General features: G+C 32.6%; 2 long non-coding RNA genes across 3 annotated transcripts in view; one reads left to right on the top strand and one right to left on the bottom strand.

Annotated features, from left to right (window-relative positions):
- LOC129922504 (uncharacterized) overlaps nt 1–2,684 on the top strand; it is a 51,571-nt gene extending 48,887 nt beyond the window's left edge. For both annotated transcript variants that reach the window (XR_008774509.1, XR_008774510.1), the window contains exons 2-3: nt 819–945; nt 2,623–2,684. This is a non-coding gene — a long non-coding RNA (uncharacterized LOC129922504). The remainder of the gene's footprint in view (nt 1–818; nt 946–2,622) is intronic.
- Nucleotides 2,685–8,924: 6,240 nt separating this feature from the next.
- On the bottom strand, nt 8,925–12,738 carry LOC129922503 (uncharacterized). Its single transcript, XR_008774507.1, has 4 exons — nt 12,630–12,738; nt 11,313–11,432; nt 10,898–10,966; nt 8,925–10,559 (listed from the first exon to the last, which is right to left on the bottom strand). It is a non-coding gene; the product is annotated as an uncharacterized LOC129922503 (long non-coding RNA).

Genomic DNA, 12,738 nt, shown 5'->3' with positions numbered 1-12,738 from the left:
AAAAATAAATTTAACAAGATAGGCTACTACAAAAATCTTAGCTGCTTTCTTGCTGGCAAAATTGAAATATATTTTCCCCAACAATTGCCAAATGAGTCGCAATTTTTTTTCAGCGTTGATTGCCATTAAGTAATGATCAGCTTGAGTCTAATAAAAATTGGCTTGCACAGAACCTCACTTACCACAATTATCAGAAATATGAAAATAAAGACAGTATTTAGAACTGAATCATCCAGCCAATATTTTTATTTAAAGTTAAACTCAATTTTTCAAACAGTTTGTTGTTCCAGAAGTTCAAATGCTTTTGAAGAAACTGAGACAAACCGTTGAAGTCTCTTTCGCTCAAGATGAATTTCTTTTTTTTTTCAATGTCGTCATGAGCACTATCGAGATTGATTTTGATCTGAGGATTCACTAGTTGGAATGGCGAAAAAAAACAACTCATATTTACCTACCACATCACATTGTTCATATCAGGTTATTATTTCTTGAACTATCCCTTCCAAGGAAGAATAAATTTTCATCCTTAGCTTATTGTTCTCCTTTTTTTTTTGTCTGGCATCTTGTGGCTAAAACGTCTTTGAGGTTCTGCGCTTATTTCCAAATCTGAGCACATGCATTCTGTAGAGTAACCACTTGCTTCAGTGATGTTCTCCCAACTAGTGGTTAAAAATGTTTTAAAACTTTTCCGTTTAAGTGCGCAGTCTAGATTTAACAATCATCCATAAGAAAAACGTCTTTACAATAGCCTCTTTGATAGTATCCTAGTATCCTCCATAAGAAAACGTCTTTAAGAAAACTCTTTTGGCACTTTACAGAAATTGACGAGTGTCGGGTACGGAATGGAGGCTGCACCGACTTGTGTGTCAACACAGATGGGTCCCACACGTGCAGATAGACTTACGCTGTCATTAATTCGGTTAATACAGGGGCCGAAAACCCAAGGTAGGTGAAACAATGAAGACTGCATAGCAACTAACAATCCGCCTGCTTCAGACTAGTTGTCATCTGTTCTAGTCCACGTCTCTATAATTTGTGAAAATGAATCCAGTGTATCGAAAAATGTTACTGAATAGTTTTCAGCTTCAGCCCGACTTCCAGCCAAACTCAGAGAATGGTTCCATCAGAGAATGAATTAAGATGATTTCAATGAAAGACAGAATCTGTACCCAGTCATTACCCATGACAAAGTCACCTCGACGTTTGGAAAAATTGATCCACTTTTGTGATGTCTGGTAAACAGTTTACAAAATCGAAAAATATTTGTCTCATTATCCCCCAATATTACAAAAAAATCGTTTAGTGTTTGTGGAGACATATAGACTTCATGTTTGGTCTGGAACTAAGCTTAGCTCTCAGGGGTGGATCGTACTTGAATAGTAATTTCACAAACCCCTAGAAATGACCTAGATTTTGTCTTTGTCATTTTTCTTCAACTTGTTCGCGATGCCCATTAAGTGTCTGATTCTGCTTTTTTTAGTCTAAGGCATTTTTTTTTTAAGCTCTAGATCTAGATGAAACCAGCATACTGAACAATGGTGTAGCAAAATGTGCGTGAGTTTGTTAAAGTGCGTTTCCTTCAGAGATTTCAACAAATCTAGTCAACTTGATTCAACCTGGTTAATCGCCTACGTTTTATTTAAGAAACAACATCGGAGATGAATTCATTAATTAAGTAAATTAATTTCTAGTAAACATTTCAAATTCAGTAGCTTGTCTTTGTTCATGTATGTACAATGCGTTGATTTTATTGAGAAAATGTATCCTTAGTTTGATGCCCCTCATCACTTGATGCCCCGTGCGGCCCGCATCACTCGCACATGGCTAGTTACGCCACTGGATTAAAGTTACGATGTTATGTAAATTTAAAAAAAAGAGTTAAAATGGGTCTGTTCAAAAAATTGAAAGCATTGTCTCAAAAGTTAAAGCCAATTCTAAATTATTTAATTTATGAGACGATAGATCTAACTAGCAGGAGACATGATTACATCACAAAGCGCAACAACAATGATGCGAAAATGAACCACCACCGGCCCCTCCAAAAATGCATTTTTTTCCTTTTGTCTTTTTATGCAACATTTAGAAGCCGTGAAGAAATCAGAATAATGAATTAAGGTGAATAGAAATAGAGGAAAACGAGTCTCTCTAATTGCAGTCTCATTACCCAGGGAATTTTTGTATAAGGGACGTAAACGCTTTTTTTTTTGTTGTGTATCAATAATTGATAACTAAATTGTACTAATATCATAGCAGCAAATGGACAAGCCATTGTCTCAACGGTTGGAACTCTAAAACATTGTTTTAAACATTTAGACTGGTGTAATGTACAGAAACAATAGGGGAAAAAAATACACAGTCGATACGTGTAAAGCCAACTTTCAAGGTAAATGTTTAGTACAGAAATGCCATGTCCATGAATGTGTAGATGCAGGAGATGGACGTATATATTATAATGTATGATATTTATAATGTGGAAGTAAGATATAATGGGCATGTATTGACTGTGTGTCTTTATACCATAGTTACAAAATAATGTTGTAAATAAACAAAAGTTAATTTATTGATTGATACATCTTTAAAATTAAACATAAATAATAATAATAATTTTATTTATATCTGCAGTGCTTATCCAACAGGGGCTTCCTACGAGTTTGTTACCTTGCTGTATTTCTATTGAATAAAAGGATTGAGTAAGTCTATGTCTACTATTGAAATAAACCTTGGTTCATCATTTGTGTGTCTTTTTTTTTTAATGTTTTTTTTTTTGGAGGAAGCAGTCAAATTATTTTTTAATGGAAAGATCTTGACTTGAACTTTTTGTCATTGTTATTGTTCTTTGATAACTGTGTCAGTCCTTTGAGCTGATCGGACAGCAAGTTGTCACGAATGACTGTCTGCGCAGCGGTGCGTAGAAGCAGAGGACCAGCAGACATTTTCTTGGTGTGCGTCCTTTCAATAGAAGAACATTGTCCGCATTCATTATATATTTTGTATTATGGCCATTTTATTGCATTGCTACTACTAATGAAGGACGAAGTCTTCCATCTTGGTTTATTTAAGGCTAAATGGCAGACAATAATTGTTTCTTTTCTTAGACGAGTAGTTTTGTTGTGCATACGTGTTACCGTCATTCACATCCAGCCAGCCACACTTGAAACAAAAGCTCCATTAAAATATACAGAATAAAACATTATTAACACAACGGCAAGGTGAAGCGAGTTTTAGTCAATCAAAAACAAAATTCACTTTTTTTTTAAATTGAAAAATTAAAGAGCCAATTATAAGTTCACCAGGGGAAACATAAAGCTTGGAACGACTTTTAAATATCTTAATTTTATATTCCACATCGTTTTTGAAAAGTACTTGTCACAAACCTAGGTTATAAATGTGTGTGTGTGTGTGTGATGTGTCACAGACCTTTTCTTTTCTGTGTGCCTGTCACAGATATATTCCATATGTGTGTGTCACAGGTCTATTCTTTGTGTGTCTATGGGATTTTCATAGACCTATTTTCTTTGTCTGTGTTTGAGGAATGTACTATTTAACTATTCTGTGTGATATGTCACAGATCTATTCTATGTGTGTGTCTGTGGAATGTGTTATATATATCTATTCTGTACTTGTCTACGGGATGTGTCTGAAATCTAAGTGTCTGTGGGATGTGTCACACATTTATTCTTTGTGTTGGTAAGAGTGTTGGAATGTATCACAGACCTTTTCTATATTTGTGTGTGTTATCTGTGAGATGTGTCAAAGACTTTTTCTATGCTCTATAGATCTTTCCACTTAGTCTATATTCTAGTGTTTTTTGTTCTCCAAAGCTTAAATCAATTCATTCTGTCTGTCTATGTGGTGAAAAGTTTGTACACGTTACTTCTCCAACATCCAATTCTCAGATCAAGCTGAAATTTTGCAAAATTATTTCTTTTACCTGACAAAACAAAAATAACATGAAAACACAAAAAAACAACAACAACAACAGCCTAATTAGTTAATTAACTATTATGTTTAGTATCTTGAACAAAGGAAAGAAATCGTACTTGACACTTATGGTGGTATAAGTTGAATTAGTCCCATTGAGGACTGAGTGAACATTTTTTAATGCCTTTAAAACAACGATCAAGTAAACATTCACAAAGCTACCCCCTTCGTCCCTCCCTTTCACTACTGGTCCAGACAAGTGACAGGATCATAGCGCATTGAGAAAGCAAAAAAAGCTAAACAAAAACAACTGGTGAAAATATTTCTAATAAAACAGATTTATTATGTCTATGCCAATTTGGCGCATAATGTAATGACTGATCCAAACTAATTGATATAATTACACTTAATATAAGCTTTGTTTTTTTTTTTTAGAAAATTTGTTTTGATATTTTTCTTGTCTCATTAACTCATTTAGTCCTTTTTTTGTGTGTACATAATAGCAAGTAGAGCAGTTTGGGTCTTTACAAAATGGCAAGGTTACAAAATGTAAAGCTTGACCAAATATAAAAGATATATATCACAATCCAAAGATAGACTTTAAAACTATCGTTATATCGCCCCCCCCCCCATACTGACCTTTTTTTTTTCTCCAACGAGTCGCTACAGCGCTGAATTCAAATTAATACGATGAATAGGCCTAACTAATAGATTGGAGATTAATGTCAGGACTGACACAGACGTCGGACTCGAGTTTCACTCAGCCTGGTCCAAACACGCACGACTTTATTTCAATGATTAGCTGACTGAGAAATAACATTGGCGATGACCCATGCCGTCTTTGATGTGCACGAGGGCTTGTTCGCTGGGCGCCATTAAACTCCCTTCCCCCCGCTTGGTGGAGTTAATGAAACGTATGACCAATAAAGGCGCTGGTAGCCCCCCGGATGGAAGTTTCATATGCTCCTGCAGGAGCAATCAAATATTTGTATGTTTATGGACGAGATTTCAATACGGCTTTGTTTTAGAACGGCACAATGGTCCCAAGGGAAGTCAGCGCAGTAAGAGACAGCTGAAGGTGGGAATGAAATACACACACAACATAGAAAATGCGAGAATAATGGCGGGAAATGCAACGACCTACACATTAATGTTTAATTAATTGTTTCTTTTTTTTTTTTGGTCAGAAATAAAACTGAAAGTAGGTCAAATAAAATGAAGGCAAAACATAGAGGGAGCGGGTCTTTATTTGCGCATTACTTTCGATATAGTCACTGAGAGTGTTTTGTAAACAATTAAACGAAATAATAATGTAATAAGTAAAGCGAATGTGTCAATGTAAAAATAGTGTGAATGAAGCTATCAAATCAAAATAGCTAATAGGCTTAAATCCATTTTTTTTTTCAAATTAAAACATTTGCTTGTAGGCCTACATATATCTGATTAAAATTTGAGATGAATAGACTACGTTTTGTATGTTCATGTGTATAAAGTATAAAGTAGATCTTGAGGTAGACATAGATCTAAATCTACACTAATCTAGAGTTAAAAATTGGCTTTTATAGAGTTCATTCTGTGCTGCGCATGCGTGAACTTTTTTTCATGAATGAACATAGGCCTATCTCAACACGGCCACGCAGCTTTAGCGAACAGCGAACGAATGTATTAAAAATGCTTTAGAAAAACAAATTTGAATGTTAATTTGATTAAAATATGAAATGAATGGACACTAATTAGTATGTTTATGTGTTAATGCATAAAACTATCTTTGCGAAAAGAAGTTTTATCATCTTAGAGTTCAATAAGAGTTTTAGACCTAGGCCTAGGAATAGACTCAGTAGAGAGATGTGTTAATGTGTAACCATTTGGTAATGTCTAATGAAAGAATGTTCGCCAGGAAATCTGTAGTCACACAGATATCAGGAACTAATTTATGTAAAAAATGCTTTTGAATAATCTAGAGGATTGGATTTAGATGTATGTTAAACGTAGCTGATGATCCTTTCACGTTATTTCTCTTTCGCTACGAAAATAAAATTAGTTTGCGAAAATCGGTTTCCCCGATGAATTTATGTAAAAAATGCTTTTGAATAATCTAGTGGATTGGATTTAGATGTATGTTAAACGTAGCTGATGATCCTTTCACGTTATTTCTCTTTCGCTACGAAAATAAAATTAGTTTTGCGAAAATCGGTTTCCCCGAAGTTAATACATTTTTATCTATTAAAAACGAAAAGAGCGATAGCTTTGTTAAATGAATGGGATTATAAAGTGAACAATTAAACGAAATAATTTTTAGTACGCGATTCATGAATGAATATAGATCTAGGCCTATCTCAACTCGGCTTCGCAGCTTTCGTAAACGAATGTAGCTTTAGAAAACCAAATTTGAATGTTTATTTGATCAAAATATGAAATGAATGGACTTTAATTAACATGTTTATGTGTTAAAGTATAAAACTATCTGTGCGAAGAGAAGTTTTATCATCTTAGAGTTGAATTAGAGTTTTAGATCTAGGGATGGGATTATAAAGTAAACAATTAAACGAATAATTATTTAGTACGCGATTCGTTACGGCATGGAACTATACTAATGGAACACCAGCTTCGAGTTTTTTACAAAGACAAAGGGAGTCGAAGTGCCGTCGCGCATCTTTTTTCGCGCACCATACCATTTTGAAAAATCGATGAGGATGCCAAAGAAGAAATTTACTCCGAGAGCTACTTGGATTGACCTTCATTGAGAGTAAAACTTCCCCACACTATATTTTATTAGATCTGTAAAAACTTTATCCATTTTCTGACTATCTGATAAAATAGATACAATTTCCCTGAATAAGAGATCGTCACAAAAGTTATTTTTTTCGATCACCCTATAAAATGCCACTTATTTTCCAAAAAAATAGAATCTAAATTCCGAAAAATACAATCTTTCAGTGTTTCTGTGTTTGGTTTATTTACACTAAATCTGGATGAAGACCTGTCTACCGTTCCGCTAAATGCGTATTTATTACGATATACTAAATTGCACGAAATAAAAATAGGCCTAATACAGTTTTGACACTCCAAGCTACGCATTTCTAATCGTTTTTTTTTTATTATCGAAAGGACTAGGCTATAGGCATACATGTCTCGTGGGAAACAAAGAAAAAGTTAATCTTGATAATATTGTAGCCTAAATAAAATGACAAAAAAAAAAAAAAAAAAAAAAAAAAAACTATAGCCTAATCTAAAATGAAATAGATCTAGAGCTAGATTTTCTTGGACGAATGATATAAGATAATTATAAATAATAAGTCTTATGAATCTGATAGATCTAAAACAAATACTGATAGAATTACTTGACTACCAACTGGGTATTTTTATTGCCAAAATATAATGTATTTTATGTGCATTTATTAAAAACAACAACCAAAAATTAAGCGTTTGACGCAACTAGATCTAATATTAGTAATATATGGATTCTAGTTCTAGATCCAGAAAGCTACTTCTCTAATTCAGTTTTCTAGTTTAATTCTAGTTAGATCTATATGTCTAGACCAGTAGATCTAAATCTAGCCAGGGTTTTTGTCATGGAATAGATTTATAAAACTTCAGCCACCTACTGATCACGATATGACAGATAGGCCTACTCTCTCTACTACTAGTACTAGACTCTACATCTAGATCTAGTAGATCACTACATTTGACTAGATGATTACTATTAAAATTCAATGTGTACTTCCGACTTTAGCTCAACAAACAAGTCTACTCCAAAGTATAGATCTACTAGTAAAGTCACAAAGTGTAAAGGATCATTATATATTCACATAAAAAAAATTATAGGCCTAAAATGCCCTAAATGAATCGAATAATCAGTCACTAATTTGACTAATCAGTAATCTAAATTGTAGTTTTTTTTTTAAATGGCAAGTGTTATTGATGACTTCTGACTTGTAAACCAGTTGCAGAGATTCTAGTTTTTATTTTGATGACATGTTGCGATATATCAATGATATTTAGATAAACGCAAGTACCTAGTGGAACAGACAGAAGGACCATTTAATATAAGGCAAAGAAGTAAGATGTTTATAATCCATCAAACTCACAGAGGACTAGTGTCATTTGTGACGGCATTTCATGCATTTACAGAAGCTACAAACTATTCTACAAAAATGATAGGCTTGTCTTTGATTCCGAAGACTTATGAGGAATGCTATGTTTCCAGTGGCTACTCAGCCCCAGCTGCGACCTACATATTATTCCACACTGAGCACAGGCATAACCATTGTCCACCTGTGGTAGAATCAGTTGTTTTTTTTCTTTTTGCCGTCTACCCTCGGCAATTAATTTTCATTGGCGTATACCACACCTTTGTAAGTGACCTCCAGCTGTCTCGTTCTGAAGCTGTATGCAACCAGGTGCTCTCTTATTCTATGTCAGTTAAAGCAAGTTGGCGCCTAAGCTTATCTTTAAAGCATTTCTGTGGTACCTCTTTATGTGCATATGACATGTTAGGCAAATAGGTTTTGCCTATCGGAAGGCCATTTCGGAAAGTATAGGTGTTTAAAATGAAACTTCAAACATCTGGACTTCCAGTAACCAAGAAAATAAGCTTAGGATTCAAAGAGACGACACTGGCATTTCAGCTAAGACGATCAGTAAAATAAATAGCAACTTTAATTGCAGTCCACCAAACAAGATAAAAAGAAACAAGTGTGGCTTCAATAGCATTGATGATATTTAGTTTACTTTTATCTCATTTACTAGTATTACTATTTCATGTACTAGTTCCTGCAATTTGATGAAAAATAATAATTAAACTGTGTGTAGTCTATATACAAATGTTTATAAGAGATCACAGCTTAGCTTAATTTACTTAATTTCAAAACTATGATTTTGTGTTCTGACTCTACTCTAAATAAATTATATTTTATTTTAAGAATGCAAAGTTGGAAATTCTGTTCTGATGAAAAAAAATTATTAAAATAAAGTAGATGTTTATGGTTTCTTTGTATTTAAATTATTTATTCATTAAAAATTAATTGTTCATTAACATTTACTTGAAGTAAAGATCAAAAACACAAATTCAATACATGATCAGCTCTCAATTCATGCAGATCACAGCCCATCACTTAAATGTATTTACTGTCAATTCTACACACTATTCATTTCAAAATGTTGCTTTAAATTGTTATATGACACAATCAAAGTACTGGTACATCACATTGATGTAGGCCTAAAGCAGCATTCAATAACTTGTACTGTCATTTATTATCAGACGTGTTAAAACTAATGACCTGTATCATCATCATTGGCCTCCTTCAGTCGTAGAAAGACTAAGGTTTCATCTCAAAGCACACTTCCTCATGTGGCTGTGGAGCCCTATTTTGGAGAGACACTCCCGTCCACAGATAGCACAGGTTAAGGTGGCTTTTGCTTCGGTGGTAGAGGAGCTGGCCGTTTTTCGGATTGTACGTTTTTCTTCCTGAGCTGAGACCCATGTACTTTCACTGTCCATAGCTTTCTTGGTCACTGTCTCTCTCCATCTGTTGCGGTCTAAAGCTATGTCTTCCCAATTGTCAGTATTGATGTTCACTGATTTGAGGTCACGTTTTATTACATCTATGTAATGGAAGTGAGGGCGACCAGTTTTTCTTGTGTCAGTAGTGTGTTAAAACTAATGACCTGTATATATAATTTATTAAGCAGGAGCATCAACAAATCTTGAACAATAATTGTCTACAGAAAAACTTTATTCTTATCCAAACAATATACATTTACAATGTATTTAAGCAAGTTAATTTATATTTATACAAATCTATGTGGCCTAAAGATTATAGCGTATTTTGATGTGTGAATACCAAGTTACATTATTACATGAAAATAGTGTACTCATTTTTTAAATATTCTGGGTAACAAAATTGAAGCATTAGTCAAAAAAAGAAAAAATTTCACTCAAGGTCTATGTGAACTCTGCTTGAAAAAATTATGGTTCTTTAGTCAATGGAATGATAGCAGCAATTATTTAACAATTTCATGATTATCCATTCATTTCAATATACTTATAGCTGAAAAATAATTCATAAGGTTTAGATACAACCATTTGAAATAATGATTATAATTTTTTTCTTAATTTGCTTAATTCAAATCTAATATAAACAAGATTTCCTCTGTCAAGAAACTTATGAGGGAACAACATGCATGTTCTTCTCAGTAAGTTTTGCAAAGGGAATTTAGAATATTTAATTGATGTTGCTTTTTTTTTGCCAACATTTTAAACCTTTGCACCAGGTTTTAGTTTTAAGGAGAATGCACCATATTTTATATGTTTACTTTTGTTAGATTCTTATTTTAATTTTAAAAAAGTAAAATTTCCCTTACCACTCATCCACTGCACTCCCTCTTGTTTTAATGGGGCTCAGATTAATAATTTTCAAGTACAATATCAAACAGATTTAAAGAAATACTAAATCCAAACCTGTTGGCTGAATGACAGGATATACATAAATATGAATACAGCTTACAGTATAATATATAATATATCTTAAATTAAAATTGGTCCAAGACTTTTATTTTGCAACATGATGGGATTTTCCTTTCTGGTGGTGCTATGCAGGAGTCCAAGAATCTCATCCTTTCTCATAACAGAAAGTTATCTAGTTATAAAAATAAATAAAAGGATTAAAAAAAAAAAAAAAAAAATATGTGTGACATATGTGTTGACCATGCTAAACGTATATATGTTATTAAGTATAGTTATATAATTTTGCCATTCTAAAAATAGTCAGTACCTAAAAGGAGCTACTGGGTTAATGTGTAGACATGGCCCTGACCTTAATAGTTATGAATTATTACTATAGGTGAAGGCAGATGTTCAGTTAATTTGATGCACATTGAACTAATCTAAAAGCAACTATAACATATATTATGATTTACATTTTCATGGAAAACTAGTTATGACAAAAGTACATAGGGAAAAATTGCAGTACCTTACCTTTAAGAGGTGCAACCAATCATTGACTTTTCAGGAATGCATGCCTTTTTCTTGCATTTCCAAACATAACTGTAATTATACAATTAGGCATATTGGTTAATTTATTTTGAAAACATTAAAAATAATATTATTAAATTGAAAACGTTGTTGTATCAAACATACAAATTATCAGACAATTTTGCCTAATTTCATCTAACAGTTTATTGTAAAGGAATGGCCTGCACAACAGCCAAGGTATATTAGGCATTCATGAAAGATGAATGTGCTTAAGAGTGTTATAAATAAAAAAAAAAAAAACTAGAGAAAAATGTTAAATTCCATTCCAGATATTTGGATGTTGCTTGACCATGAAAATCACACAATTCATAAAACATCTATTAGATAACTAAAATAAAAATTGTATAGTAGTACTTACATTAAATATTGAATGGATGCCAATATTATTAATGTCTGCCCAGAGAGTAGAAATAGTATGATACTTGAGCCATTCTGGTACATCATCAGAACTGGTTGCCATGGTTCTACTTGTTAATAACTGAAACATTACAAACATTTTTTTTATTTATAATTTATCACAGACTAGAATAGAAATGTTGCCAGGAAAAATACCAATGGTTAGAATACACCTGATGCTACTTTAGTAGCCTTATTACAGGTTAAAATGCACCAAAACTTCATTAATTAAATCTGATAAGAAACACATATGTATCACACAAGTCCAAGTTTATCAGAGTGTCATAGCAAATAATTAACTAGATATGTGAGTTTTATATTAAAGTACTGAATTTCAGGGGATAGATCCAACTTGACACCACATCATTTATTATTTCATGAACTCATGGGTCTGGGCATGGCATGGAATGGAAACTATTATTTAATATATATGGGTGTAGGCAAGGCATGGATTATAAATTGTCTTGTATAGATTAGATTGGGTAAAACTGCCAATCGAAGGTAACTTTTACTGATAGATCTGGATCAATTATAAATTTATGGGACCTAGGCCTGCATAAATTTTATCTTTTATTTATATATTTTATGTACTACATATATAACTAGTCTAGAATCTATAATTATATCTTAATAATAATTTTTGTAGATGTCATATAATATCTAACATATGAAGTATAGATCAGTAGATTTAGAATTTTAGCTAGTGAATATTTTTATATTCCTAATCTGAACTGGATCTATATATCTAGAATTTAGATAAGTAGATTTAGTATTTTAGGTAGTAAAAACTTTTATATTCTAAATCTAAACTGGATCTAGATCTAATTATTCTAGAAGCTTAGATCTAGAAGACTAGTTGTCAAGATTTGACTACACTATGGCTAATGCACTAGCTTAGTAGGCCTACTAGATAGATCAAGAGACAGAGTACTAATAGACTCGTCTTGCCTCGTTGGGCCTCTCAAATCAGCTACAGACTTTAGAGACAATTTAGGAAGGTGAATATCGATGCAATTCAAAGATCTACAATCTACATGTTAGAGTCTAGCTAGAGATGCTTAAAAATAAAATCAATCATTTCTAAAGTTTGTAAAATTATATGTAGATCTTATATATCTATCTATTTATAATATAATAAAAATCTATGTCTACTTTTTAAATATTTAAAATGATATGGCTGATGATATTAATTTTTTTTAATTGAGACATTGACATACTGTCACATAGGCCTACAAAGTAACAAAATAATTAGATCTTATACTAACTCATAGACTCATACCGTATTGTATTAAACCTTCGAGTTTACGTTCCACTATCTTGACTTGACTATATTGACTAAATAAAGGGCACTATGATTATAGATGTAGATTATTATGTATGATGATGAT

Source organism: Biomphalaria glabrata, chromosome 1 (genome assembly GCF_947242115.1).
Source record: "Biomphalaria glabrata chromosome 1, xgBioGlab47.1, whole genome shotgun sequence".
Taxonomy (NCBI): domain Eukaryota; kingdom Metazoa; phylum Mollusca; class Gastropoda; family Planorbidae; genus Biomphalaria; species Biomphalaria glabrata.
The sequence above is the reverse complement of the archived record's forward strand: the minus strand, read 5'-3'. Positions and strand labels throughout refer to the sequence as shown.